This window comes from Meles meles, chromosome 14 (assembly GCF_922984935.1).
Source record: "Meles meles chromosome 14, mMelMel3.1 paternal haplotype, whole genome shotgun sequence".
Classification (NCBI taxonomy): Eukaryota; Metazoa; Chordata; class Mammalia; order Carnivora; family Mustelidae; genus Meles; species Meles meles.
The window spans coordinates 79,741,326-79,755,790 of record NC_060079.1 but is presented as its reverse complement, the minus strand read 5'-3'; positions in this window follow the sequence as shown (position 1 = coordinate 79,755,790).

The following is a 14,465-nucleotide window of genomic DNA, read 5'->3' as shown; positions in this document are numbered from 1 at the left end:
CGCCAGCCCTCTTCCTACACAGCCCCCTTCCTTTGCATTTCCATCATAAAGGGGCAGTTGAAAGCTATTTGCATAGTTTCTAGTCCTTGAAAAGACATATTGTTTCCTTTTCTTCCCTTATTTTGATAAAATAATCTCATATGCAGAAGGGACTGTGATTGGCAAGCTCAGCTCATCTTGGTTTTGGTCTAGAGAGCAGGATAAAGTGCAATCCAATTTTGAGACCTATCTACAATTTTGCTTAATATTCCCGTTGCGAGAGTCAGGAGATTTAGGAGAGAACTATAATTGCCTCATATTTAAGATATTATTGAGAATGCAATGGACTGATTTTAAACTGCACTTTGAAATTCAGCCTACTCATTCAGGAGAAAAATAATACTTTTTTCAAGTTCATTTGCAAAGTTCCAATGAATTCTTTTTCTAGGTTTTATTTAAGTTTTTAAAAAGGTGATAAAAAAGGGGTTTGTGGTATAAGAGGTTATCAGTGCTGTTTGCCATTATTCCTTTTAGCTCTAAATGCACTTTCCAGCATATTTATTAGTGCAGTTTATAATGAACCTGGCAAAAAGAGAATTAAAGAACCCTGACTATTATTGCAGTGGTAAGATTTGGCAAAACTTAATGGAGCAGGCTAAGAATTAACTATCCGCCTCTTAGGAGGGTCCATTTTTGTCTCTGACTTAACCTGGAGTCATCTTGTATCATTCACATGAAATCCATTTTGCATTTTCAGAGTCAAATGATGCCAAAACAGCCCAAGCTGACAAAAGGGTAACAGATTCTGAGTAAGTACCACCTTTTCTCTTCCCCAGTCAGAAAAATGTCTATAAAAGATATTTTTGTTCTCGTTCTATCTTTTTTAACTAAAAAGGGTTTTTTTTTCCTAAAACATTTATTGGCTGGTATATTTTGTCAGCATGTTTGATAGAAAGGCTGCAGTTCTTATTTCTTGAATAAGAAATAAGTTTTGTTTTTTGCTTAATGGTGAACGAAATCGTGACTCTTCCTGTCTTCTGTGATTCCATCCAGCTCCATTAGGTTCTTTGAGTCTTATCAATTTTCCTGTGTGTCTGTTGCTGCCATTATTTTATTATTTATGATTATTATTGGCTTTTTGAATGTACATTTTAATTAATTACACTTTAATTGTTCGGCGCATTATTTCTTTCAGTTAACAACTTCCCTTACAACATTATTAGAAAGGAGGCCTGGGCTATGTTCAAAGGGTTAACATAGTTGAGACTCAGCATATCTGGGAGCATTCACTCCAGGTTTCTGATAGCTTTTTCCAGCTGATAACAATTAAAAGCCTCCTGAAGGAATAGGTGTATTTTGATTATAACAAAAAGGAGGAGAAAATGTTGCCAGAGTCATAGTAACATTCTACTGGGGGAGAAAGGGAAAGAAAAAGGAAAAAGAAAAAAAAAAAAAAAAAAGAAGAAGAAGAAAAAAAAAAAAAAAAGAAAAGCTTGCCTCTGATAAACCCCAAGGGAAGTGAAATGAGATAAGAAAACACTGAGATATGTGTATGACATGCCATATAGCAAGTCACTAATTGCATTCTTTGTCACTTGATAGGATAAAAATGTAGAATCTTAATAGAAATTAAAAAGCCATTTTTCTTAAGTTTGCTCTGTGCCAGGCCTGGTGGATAAAACCATACTGCCAAAGACCTTGGCCTGGAGCCATTATTTGTGTAGCTACTTCTTGTTCAGAAATCAGAAAGTCATTTAAGCCTGGGGTAGACAGCTGTGTGAAGTGTTATCAAGTGAGTGATGTCTGCAGATTAGTAAAGCAGGAAAGTATGCAGCTGGCAGTACGATCTGAAATGCAACAATTTTTGGAAATGCTTGGGAGCTGAAAGAATGGATGAAGAGAAAGGGGAAAACAAAGGAACAGAATTTGACACTCAGAATAAGAACATGATATCTATGTGGAATAATGTTATATTATGTGTGTGCATACACACACGCACATATATATGTGTACATATATATATGTAATTCTTTTAGAGTAGATCATACTACTTATACTTTGGGTTTCTACCATTTATTTTTAAATATATGTTTTGACATTAATTCCCTCGGGGAAATGTGATGTGAAACTAACCTCGCAAAGTCTTCTGGGCTAGATTTTGTATGGAAGTAAAGATTATGCTTGGCAAAGGAAGGCCTTACCTCTAGCATAAGCATTTCCAAATGACACTCATCATATGACCGTGTAATAAGGCCCATAGGACAAATCTGAGTTGACAGTTTCTGCTTGAAGAGCATGTTGTGCATGTGTGTGTTTTGGAGTCTGTCTTGATAAAACGAGGTATTGAGTGAGATAAGGTAGAATGAACCAGTGGGCTCATGCATGCCCTCCCCGCAACATGCCTTTTTTTTTTTTTTTTAACTTAAATTACTTGCTTTTGGTTTGAAGCTGGCAGTCCTGCTACCGGAGATTGTGAAACAATGGTTTACTTAATCAAAACATATGGGATAATAATATCAATATGAGTTCAAGAGTTTCAGGTCTTGATAGGAGGATGCAAGGAAGCCCCTTTGTTAAAAGCAGCCGTGTATTTATATTAGCTGATATGTCCTGTTCTAGCTGTGTAGTGCAGCAGAACAGGACCCCAGAGCTCAAGAGTGTGAAAGCAGCAATGATTAGTTTGCCTGCAGTTCTGCAGTGTGGTCAGAGCTCTGTGTAGACAGCTCACCATCAGCTGGGCCAGCCCAAGGGCTGGAGATATTTGACAGCTGGGACTAGAATCAGCATATGGACCACTTGGCCTGACAGCGGGCGCTGGATATCAGCTGGGATTTCAGCTGGGACTGTCTGCTGGGACACGTGCACATGTTCTTATCATGTGACTATTTGGCTTCCTGACAGCACATTTGCCAGCTTCCCAAGTGAGTATCCCAAGGAGATAAAGGGAAGAAGTATGACTGGCCTATGACCCAGCCTTGGTAGTCACTAGTATTCCTTTTGCTCTATTCACCGCATTCCACCGAGGTTCAAGGAGAAGGGACAGAGAACTCACCACTTGATGGGAGGGATGCTAATGAACATGTTAAGAAAAGGATGTCACGTGATATACCTTGTGGAGGGCCTCTTGAAAGATACAACTTGTCACAGCCTGTCCACAACTATGCACTGCCTTCTCATGTGCAAAATACATTTGAACCCTCCCCCAGGAAGCCACAGGCTCATGCCCTCCTGACACCACTGAGAACTGTCCCATTGCACCATCTAGGTCCTCTCCATGTGTGGAGGATGCTTCTTGGGTATAGTTCCTCTGTACTGCTATTTGAGGTTGTCCTTCCAGTCTGAAGACCTGAGAAGTAGAGAAGTTACCTCCCCAGCTCTCCCACCACACAACCAGTAGTTAATCGCGACCAAAGAACAGAATAAGGACTTTCAGTGTTATTCTGAAAGGGGAAGAATGGGAGGCACACAGTGGCCTCTAGTCCATAGCAATTCTGAAATCCTATAAAACCCATATTGCCACTTCCTTGATTTTTTTCTTTCTTCCTTTCTTTATTTTTCAAAATAAATTAAGGCTCTCTAATAAGGAGATGGTGTTTTTATATTTGTAGGAGAGAGTTTTTCCTTATAAATTATTGGGCTGTGTTGGGGTTCATCATTTCTCACTATAGGTAAAGGGGACCTCCCTCACTGTGGTGATTTTACTCCCAAAGTGGGCGCCACAGTAGGCCCCATTCCACATACCCTTCTTACCATGTGGTGTAGCTCTGTTGTCTTTGAGTGAGTGAATTTCATCCCTTTGAACCTGAGCAGGATCTAGGGCCCCAAAGGAGAGAGTTTGGTGAAAGTGATGCATAGGCAGTCAGAGCAGAGCTAGGTCATGCCCTTCTGCTGTGTTTCCCCAAGATGTTCACCTTTAGAATCTTGTCATCATGCTGGGAGAAAACCCAACAGCAGCTTGGAGAGACACTATACGTGAGTGTTCTGGCTGACAGTCTGTTGTGGACTGAATGATCCACATGTTGGATCCGGATCCATATGTTGAAGCCCCAATCTTCAATATGATGGCATTTGGAGGTAGGACTTTGGATGTTAGATTTCGCCGAGGTCCTGAAGGGTGACCCCCTGTGAGATTAGTGCTCTTGAAGGAAGAGGGAGAGACACCAGAGCTTCCCCTCTCTGCCATGAGAGGCTCAGTGAGAAGGCAGCTATCTGCAAGGTAGGAAGAAGACTCACGCCAGGAGTCAAATTTGCTGGGCATGTTGATCTTGAACTTCCCAGCACGCAGAACTGCGAGAAATAAGGGTGTATTGTTTGAGTTAAACAACCTGTGGTATTTCGTTATAGCAGCCTCTTTTGACGAACACATAGCCCCGTCTGAAGTCCCAGCCCATAGCCAGTGTCAATTGTCAGGCATGCATGAGCAACTTTTTTTTTTTTTTTTAAGATTTTATTTATTTGACAGACCGAGATCACAAGTAGGCAGAAAGGCAGGCAGAGAGAGAGGAGGAAACAAGGCTCCCTGATGAGCAGAGAGCCCGAAGTGAGGCTTGATCCCAGGACCCTGGAATCATGACCTGAGCTGAAGGCAGAGGCTTTAACCCACTGAGCCACCCAGGCACCCCATGCATGAGCAACTTTGATGATTTCAGTCCCTCAGGTCAAGCCATCTCTGCCTTCCATTGCTTCTCTTGCCATTTCTTCATGGGACAGAGACAAGGTACCCTCTCCAAGTCTGGCCCACATAGCAGATTAGTCAGCAGTAAAATGATTGTTGATGTTCAAAGCCACTGGTTTAAGGTGAATTGAAACACACTTTGGAATCAAGAAGGAAGCTGCTGCTGTAAGAAGCCAAGCACGTGGCATTAGCTCTGGGACACAGTGGTGGACGGAAACAAGGAGGGTATTAGGGATACTGTTCATGAGGGAGTCTTGGAGAGAGTATGAGCTAAAGCCTGGTGGGTCTCAAGGAGGCTTTTGGGACCCCGTTGAAGGAAAATCAGAAAAATAATATTAAAAGCTAGCGAAAAGGAAACTCTTGTTATATAGTAGCAGAAAGTTTTGTAATACCACTGGCTAGAGTAACATAAAAATGTTTTAAAAAGGGACGCCTTGGTGGTTCAGTGGGTTAAGCCTCTGCCTTCAGCTCAGGTCATGATCCCAGGGGAAATCTCTGCTCAGCAGGGAGCCTGCTTCCCCCTCTCTCTCTCTGCCTGCCTCTCTGCCTACTTGTGATCTCTCTCGTTAAATAAATAAATAAAATCTTTAAAAAAAATTAGTGAAGCTTAGGATGTAGAGAAGAGATTTTCAGTCAGGACAGTAATATGAAGCCACTTGGCTGCATCTCGTGGCCTTTGATAAATGTTGGAGGAGGAGGTAATCCAGAAAAAGAACTGGTCCGTGTGGAGTTGCCAGAGTTTGCTGGGTTTGGAGATAAAACTGTTCCTCATTCCTAGCCTCTCCAGATGGCAAATTATGCTGAAATTAAGAAATGACTTTTGGGCAGAGGATGAATCCACTATCAGCCACACATAGGGCAGAGAAGAAGCCAAAGTTGGGAATATAAGACCTTTGTGAAGACCTCAGAGTGATTTATGTGATGCCTCATACATACTCCCTTTCAAGCTGGAATTATTTGTATGATCGTTAATACTATTTTATTTATATATATGTAGTACTTATTTGGGAGGTAAAATTCAACTTAAGCCTCTGAGCCTAAGTGTCCTTTTATTGTAAAATAGTATTACTGTGTATAATAATATTATGTAAAGAAGAGCAGACCAATTTCTATTCTTAAGCTTCACAAGATACAGTAGTTATTTAATCATTATTTTAATAAATGTAGGGCGTGACTGGGGTGCATCTCATCATTCATTTTCCCGGTGGCATCCGAAGTCCACTTCAAGTCTGTGGCCGACCTTGTCTGGTCTCAGAAGCTGAGCAGGGCTGGGCCTGGTTAGTACTTGGGGGGAGAAGTCCTCTTCAAGTTCTATGCATCTGGTTACCCTTCAGCCGGTTCTCATTCCTTAGTTTTAGGAGTGTCTCCTCTACACCAGGTACTGACCACGTGACCTGTGGTGTCCCCTCCCATATCATAACAAACCCCTTTAGGCAGCGTTATGACACCTGTTGTCACATGAGGCAATAAAAAAGTCAAAATGGTTAAATTGGATTTCTGGTATCACATTACTGCTCTGTTGGAGAATCAGAGGTCTAATCTCATGTTTATGACTTAAAAATAAGCGCATTATCTTTCTATTTCACCTGGCCATCTTGCATATGACAGAGCAGTAACACAAAGAAAAGGAAAGAAAGAAAAGAGAAAAGTAAGATAAGCCATTTCTAATATTTTTGGTCTAAAATACTGAGACTTTATATTTTTAATATCTCCCAAAAAGTTCTCCTAAGACATGTTTTCATACCAATTAAACAAAGAACTTTTGCTCTAATTTTTTTCAATTTATGATTCACATGGAAAGGGTCACTCCTATAACATGTGTTGAATAGTTTTTAGAGAACTGTGGACATCAGGTTGTCCTGGTTTGTTAAACTTCCCTGTTTCCATTAAAAAAGTATGATCTGAAATTGAATTTGCATACTAACTCCATCATAGGATACATATAAATAAAACACATACTCCATATTAGATGGCCAGTACTTTGTTTTCACATTCCATGAGAGCAGGTGTGCACACATTGTAGCAAATACTTGAATCACAATCTGGTAACATACTGGCAATCCCATGTTCTCCTTTAACCACACTTGTCCTTAGGGCTCATTGGTTTCGGCATGCAGCCTTCCCAAGGTAAAATAAGTAAAAGTTCTTTCATTCTTTAGTCTTCCTTCATTCTTCTTCCACCAAAATGCATTGAACTAAGTATAAGATGGTATGTTAATCCTTGATTTGTATCTAGGCCGTCAGAAGGAAAAATAAACCTAAAACACAGGGTGGTGAGTATTAGCATACAGCTATGTGTAAGCTGCATGTAAGTTTTACTGGAATATCAGAACTGGGGGACCAGGAGGGTTCAGTGAGGAAGGGATTTTAGTGCATAGACCCGAGGACTCAAGCCAAATTGAGCAACTAATTGATGAGCATCGAAAGAACATGCCCCCATTACGAGAGCAGGTAGAAAGAGGCTATCTGTAACTGAGAGCAACAGACACCCTCACGGATCCTGGGAGTGAGGAGTTAGGAAGTGACAGTGGGGATGGTTTGTCTCTGCTTCACACCTGGGGCTCAACTGGAACACCGCGCTGCTGGGAATTTGGGGTTCCCAGAAGCTTGTTCGCTCACATGTCCTTCATCACTGCTGGACAAATTGAAGACTAGGATGATTGAACAAAAATCCCTCATGTTGTATCTTCATGCAGTTTGGCTCCCTGACAGCACGTCGGCCTCAGGGAATCCAGATTTCTTGTTTGAAGCTCTAAGAACCAGTGGTCCAGGGAACTAGGTGAAAAATGCCTCGCGTTGTGTAACCCAGCCCTGTGCATCACACAGAGCCACTTCCATTGTGTTTTGTTGGTTACAAGCAGTCGGCAGCCCTAGATTCAAGGGAAGTGGGAGGCCGTGGAGGAGTGTCAAAGTCACACTGTACAAGAGCACATGGAATGGGAGCTAATCCTTGACTGTCAATCTCAGCGTGCAATCTCTCACCAGTCATCACTCTAACACTAGCAAAATCTAACTGGCTTTCTTCTAAGTCTTATTTGTTTGTATTTTTGACTGGCTCTACCCTAGATTCTCAATTAAAAGGATCTTTTCCATCTTTGTAGATTAGCTTCTGAATATGGAATCAAAGCATTTGGATGGAAAAATTTGTATTGTCGCCGAAGAGGGAACATATCCAAGAATGAAGCATTGCATTTTTGGCATTCACTGGCTTGTGAAATTATAAAGTATTCTAAAAGGACAGAGTATTAGTGAAAGGATGGAAGAAGGCATTTTAGTTTTCATTATATTTTTAGCAAAAACAGAAAGTTGGTAGTGAAATACTCTCAAACTTTGCTAAGATAATCTATTTTTCCCTGATATCATTTCAGTCTTTACAGCCCTTGACTTTCCTTACATAAAATTCTGTTTTCCAAGCAACCCTGTCAAAACATTTGCTTTTTTACTTTCTATGTAGGACAGGGTTTCTAAATTCTCCTTTTGACTTCCTATGCCCAACGATTACATGTCAATATGCAATCAGACACAATTTTCTTAAGCAATTTCATCATCTTGCGTGCTTTTATTATCACCAATGTACCATATTGTTATCACTGAAAATTGAGAATTCTGGAAGCATGTTTCCAGTGGCCCCCTGGGCATCTCCATGGGATTATCTTGGAGGTTACCAGAAACCATCATCTTTTCTTCCAAATCAGTTTTTCTTTTTAAGCATTTCTGCCCATACCAGCGCCATCACGCATATGCTAGCCCAAAGCGGGAGCCCTACAATGGATGCCAGCATCCACAACTACCCTAACCTCATACACTGACTTCTTCACTAGGTGCCTCTACAGTGCTGTGCTCTGCCTGTCCACTTCACCCTGCTCACCGCGGGCCTGGTGGAGGCTTTCATCTTTTCTCATCATTCACCCAGCTCCTCAGTCCTAACAACTACCCTCATTTCCTAAAGAGCTGCAGTAAAAATATTCTACAAGGTGAATGTGATTGTATCACAGCCTTCCTTAGAGTTTTTTGAAACGGCTCTCACAGAGTTCAAACAACATTGTGTGATTAGGATGGCCCTCTGTTTCGCCAGGAGCAAATGCAGGATGACATATTTCTGCCGTGCTTGATTTCTTAAACCATTACGCTGTGAGGCGTTTCACAGGGTCTGTGTGGGAGCTGTGGGTGCCAGTCTTTGGATGCCTCTGATGTCCTTGTTTCTGTCTCCTGTATTGACTCTGGGCTTCCCTAACGTCCTCCTGGTCTCAGAGTGCCAGTGTCTCGCACCGCTTTTAGCTGCAAATGCACTCCTTGTGTGGTGGTAAAGTGTGCACAGGGAATTGCTCTATAAACTCATTACTGAAACTCAATCTGTTCGTGGGCTCGTGTTCCTGACATGTGACCTTCAAAGCGTTGTGCCAAGCTTTCCCACCCCTCCCGCAGGTGAGACAGCAGGCTGGAGGGCCTGCAGTGACATCACGGACTCCCCCACCTGCGCCCCCCCAGGCTCAGGTGAAGTCTTTCTCTGCACTTGGACAGCAGTTTTGGAAACCTCCATGAGCCTATTTTATAAGTGCTATTTTCCACTCCGCCGTCAGAGCCAGAAGGGGATTTTTCTCCATTCCTCACTCAAAGAGCCTGGCAAGATTCTGGAGGCAAACCCATGAAGCCTATAGCCCCCGCCTAGCACTCGGGCACTGGGGGTCTTACTCACGTGCTGGTCTTCACTCGGTTTCCATACTTATTAGCGCTGCTATTCAAGTCTTCCGTTCAGGCTGTGTCTCCAGCACCTTCTACTCACGTCAGCGGACCTCACCTGTCAGATTTGAGGGTGTGGTTTGTCCCGGGGACTTCGGGTCTCTCAAGGATTCAAGAAAAGATGTTTATCGTCACTGTGTTCAGGTGCAGCTTATTCTGTGTGTCAGACTGTTGAATGTCAATACTTTTTCATAAGTTGGTGAATACCTACTGGCCCATGATTGAATACCTGGTTTTGTATTGGGTACATAACTTAGGTATTTATTTCTTTCGACCTAACGGGTTTCTAAAATGCTTTGAATTGCAACTGACCACAGGTCCCATTTCCTTCAGACTGTCACAGCTAAACAGACACGGGACACTGTCACCACTGTGTGTGTTTCACACGTCCTCCCACCGAGCGCACCCGTCACAACCTGGCGATGCACAAACCAGCTTCCTGTCTAGAGGAGCAGACTGAAGCTGCAAGAAACGGACCATCCAACCTCAAAGGTTGGAAAGAGGCAAAAGCTGTATTTTCATTTAGATTTCTGACTTCAGCTCCACAAAGGTCTGAAACCTGTGGAAGCAATATTTCATCTTTTGAAATAGTGATGGAGATAGCATGCGTTTAAGTGCAAGATTCTGCGGTCATATCACCTGGAGGGCTTTCCCTTCCTTGAGGTCACACAGTTATGCAGGCAGGGGTCGCTTCTACTTCCCCATTGCCTTCGATGCTCTCTGAACATTCCCTTCTCTACATTTGAAGCTTCTTGGAATATTGCGGACGTTTTAAGTAGTTTCCCCCAGTGACAAAGGATGCCTCCAGCAAGGGTTGACAACAGTTTCATGGCACTGGCAAAATGAATCCCAATCACTTACTGTAATAAATCATGGTTTTATTTAGGAGAATTTGATTTTCAAAGCAGCCAATGTTTATATGCCTGTCTAGAAGCAGGATTGAAGGAGAATTTTGCTCTTGTTATATTTAACACCACAAGACTTATCATGGCCTAAAGAGGTAGCCATATTATGACAAGTATGGAGGTTTGCTTTTTTTTTTTTTAACATTTATGGATTAATTCCCTTGGATTCCCGGTGTAATAATAATAATAATCAGAAGAAGAAGAAGAAGAAGAAGAAGAAGAAGAAGAAGAAGAAGAAGAAGAAGAAGAAGAAGAAGAAGAAGGAGATGAAGAAGAAGAAGAAGAAGAAGTTGTTATTTCCTAAGTGACAATTATTTTTCTTCATGAACATAAGTTGTCTTTTAAGTATTTAGGAGTATTTAGTTGTTTTCATAGTCCCATGGCATGTCTGTTTTCAGCATTATGAAACGTTCCAACACTCACTTGCCCTGGGTGAGTCAACCTGCCAGTTTCGTTGGCTCTGGAGACCCATCTTCATAGTATTTGGTTATATTATTATTTGTCGAATCCTTCAACTTCATGGTTAAGAGATTAAAAACTTATAAGGTAAGAGTATATAGAAGTAGATTGAAATTTCTCCATCTGTCAGATCCTTGCTGTCATTCACTGTCGGCAAGTGGGCTTTGAGTAGGTATTTCAGAGTTCTTATGTAACTTCATATGTAAGTTCATATTCTGAGTTTGTATGTAAGTAGCGAACTTCAGATACTGTATCCCAGCGGTATTATAAGCATTAATTGACTCCCAAAACAACCCTGGGAAGTGTGGGATCTTATGTCTACTTTGTGGATGAAGAACTTGCAACTTGTAATCAAGCAACACTGAGCCAGATACTGAAAATTTTCCCATAAACAATGAGCCAAAGTCACAGGAGGTTTGGGGGGAAAAAAAAATCATGTTTGACAATCATTTTCATTTGTAGTTTTTTCTTAATATTTAGCAAATATTAATTTATTTTTTGCCATATGTCAGGCATTAACCCTGCCCACATTCTTCCCCATTTTGCATGAAAGTTATTCTAAGTACATTCTTTTTACTTGCATTCATGGTTACTTGCCACTACAGATTGATCTATATTCTTGCTCCTGTCTTTTTATTACAAATTTAAGAAAAGCTGGTGTTTGGTTTACCAATTTCCCATCACCTTTTCCTTTTATGTAACTTATTTCCACACCTTTTTACATACTTCTGCAAGAGTTCTGAAGAAGAGACGTCTCTTCTCATTTTTCAAGTAAACCCATCCCTTTTTGCTTCCTGAAGTGTATGATTCCCATACGTAATGTATTCTTTGTATTTTCTGTGCCAATCTTCCCATGCATTCTTCCTTCTAAAAATCCATTGATACGCTCCCTTTCAAATGCCTATCCTATTTTGCTATGTCTTTAATAGTCAAACCCTTTAACACGTGTTTTTACATTCGTTGTGACCATTCCCTTAGCTCATGTTCCTTTTTGCATCAGCTTGTGAAATCTTTCCAGTTTAGCATACTGTAAACTCGGATATCTCAGTGCTATTATAGTTTAAGTTTGTATCCCTCCAAAGTCCATGTGGTAGAATCCTTGTCCCCACAGTGATGAGATTAGGAGGCAGAGCTTTTGGGGTGATTAGGTCATGAGGGTAGAGCTTTCATGAGTGGGATTAGTGCTTTTATGAAAGAGACCCCCACAGGGCTCCCTCCCCTTCCCACCTGTGAGGGCACCAGAAGAAAAAACCAAGGCAGAGCCCTCATCCGGGAAGGCTGTCCTGCTCTAGGATTTCCAGCCTTCAGAACTGTGAGGAATATGGTTGTTTTTCATAAGGTACTCAGGCTGTGGTATTTTGTCATAGCAGCCTGAAGGGACTGAAACATTGAATAACCAGATAGCTTAGACTCCTTCTCATATCTTACCTCTTTTTAGTATTTTTAATCAACCTTTTAAACATTGTGCCTTCTTAAACCATTTAAAACTTTCCTTTATTTAACATTATTGGATATTTCCCTTTCTTCAAATTCCAATCTTTCTAAGCTTTTGACTTCTGTTGGTCTTCCTGACACCATATATTCCTGAGACGATAGATAGACAGACAGAGACAATTTTTTTTTCTCTCTCTCTCTGATAGTTTATCCTCCAATCACTAAATGTCTCCTGAGGAAAATAATCCAGCCCTCTGTTCCTACAGGCTAACCTTACACCATCTGTTCAGCTACTCACTGCCTCGTAGAGTGGAGAACATAATTGTGTACTGGTTACAGCAGATTAGAAACAACATGATGTCTACAGCTAAACTATTAAGGAAATAGAGAAATAACACTCCTTTATTTCTATTTAAATAACTTCTGTTTGCATGTTGAGTTTCCATTCAAACAGACTCATGAGGCAGGTCTGCCATTTGGTCTTGAGTGTTTGCCTAAGAAGACACATGCTGAAGAATTCCTCATGTTAACCAGTTCCTCACAAAACACTCCATGCTCGGCTCTGCTGACCTGTTCGTGCTCAGTTTGTTTGGAATCAGCAGATGCTTTTATATCATATGTAGGGTTTATTCTCCTGTTTTGTAATTACGACAGGTTACGTTGCTCTCTGAGGCGGTCTAAGACACATTTCACACGGATTTCTTATGAACTCTTTGCCATTTTGAGATTTTCTTCCACATCCCCAGCCCCAGCTGGTACCAGAGAATGAGTCATCTATTTGAAGCAATGAGCTTCTATGTTTTCTTCATCTCCATCCATTTCTTTCCTGTTTAACCCAGAGGAGCTGTCAGGCCTCCATGGCAGGCTCGAATACAGTTCTCGGTCCCAGAGACGTCTTTCCTGAATTGAAGCTTCTCCAACAAAGGGTTTAGCTTTCTGGAGACCAAAGGCAGGTACTCTTTAATTTATATTTCCTTATTGTCATGCTTGAACCCAAGATAGAGCATCCTAATTCCTAGAATGCTGATGGTATTGATGGCAACGTTCATTAGGAGAAAAATAACAAACTTCTAGATACAAACCAAATAGATGAGACCTGGGAGTATTTCAGATTGTTCTGCACTTTCACATGATCACAAGATCGATAGAGCTAGAGCAGAACCCCCGCTCTCTGCCCAGCCAGCCTCTCATCATCCAAGGAGAGATGACAGAGTCCTATGATGGCATCCCTATACTAGCTCCTGGTCCACTGAAGTAAATTCCAGAGACACCAGTAAGGTTAGAATAAGCCTTTTCATGCCCAGGTCAACATGCTATGCCAGTGGCAAGTAAAAGGACTTCAATGCCTGTGTTTCTGCACTGATTCATAGCCTAGATGTCCCCTACACCCAAGGACATGGCCTGGTGGGAAGTGCCCATATGGGGGTGAAGATTGCAGACTCTGCCATGGTCCACTACTCCGTCAACCCAGCTGTGTCTTAGGATGAGTTCCTTCCCATTTCTGCTTCTGTTTTTACTAAGGGATATTTATCATCCTTGAAATGTGAAGTTGTAAGAATTCACTAAGTAAAACACTTTATGCAGAGGCTGACACACAGTAAATACTCAAAAACTGTCAATCTTTCACATTATGGTGACGCTGGGTCTTAATAGCAGATTTGGCACATTGTGTGTTAAAAAGTCATTGAAGTGTCACCAATTCAGTAATTTGAATGGCACGACTAAGGCTCAATTAGAGTCCTTTTTAGTAATAAATTAAGTCCTGTGCCTTTTTAAAAGTTTCTTGTTGTGACAGGGATAAAATTAATATTTATTTCATCTTTTAACAGCTATGGAAGAATTCACCTCAGTTTGATAATCGATTCAACTGCCTCTTATTTCACAACAAACAACAATATAGTGGCTTGGAAAAGGACTTTTTCTTTTGATTCTGTGATCTCTCTGGGTGAGTTTTCTCTCAGTCCTGCCTGGACTCACACACGTGGTTATTGTTTCCATTGGGTGAGTTTTCTCAGAGCTGAGCTCAGCTGGGACCCTGTGATGGCTGGACCTCTCTTTTTATGTGGAATGAAAGCCTTTCTTACCACATGGTTCTTGACCTTCAAGGACAAAATCCTAGGCTCCTTACCTGGCAGCCGGGTTCCAAGAATGCATTTCCAAGGAGTGAACACTCATCAAGCCTCTGCTGGCATCATCCTTGCTAATGGACCATTGTCCCAAAAGAATCACAATGAGCATGCTAGAGTCACTATTGGATATGGTGGTAAAGAGGA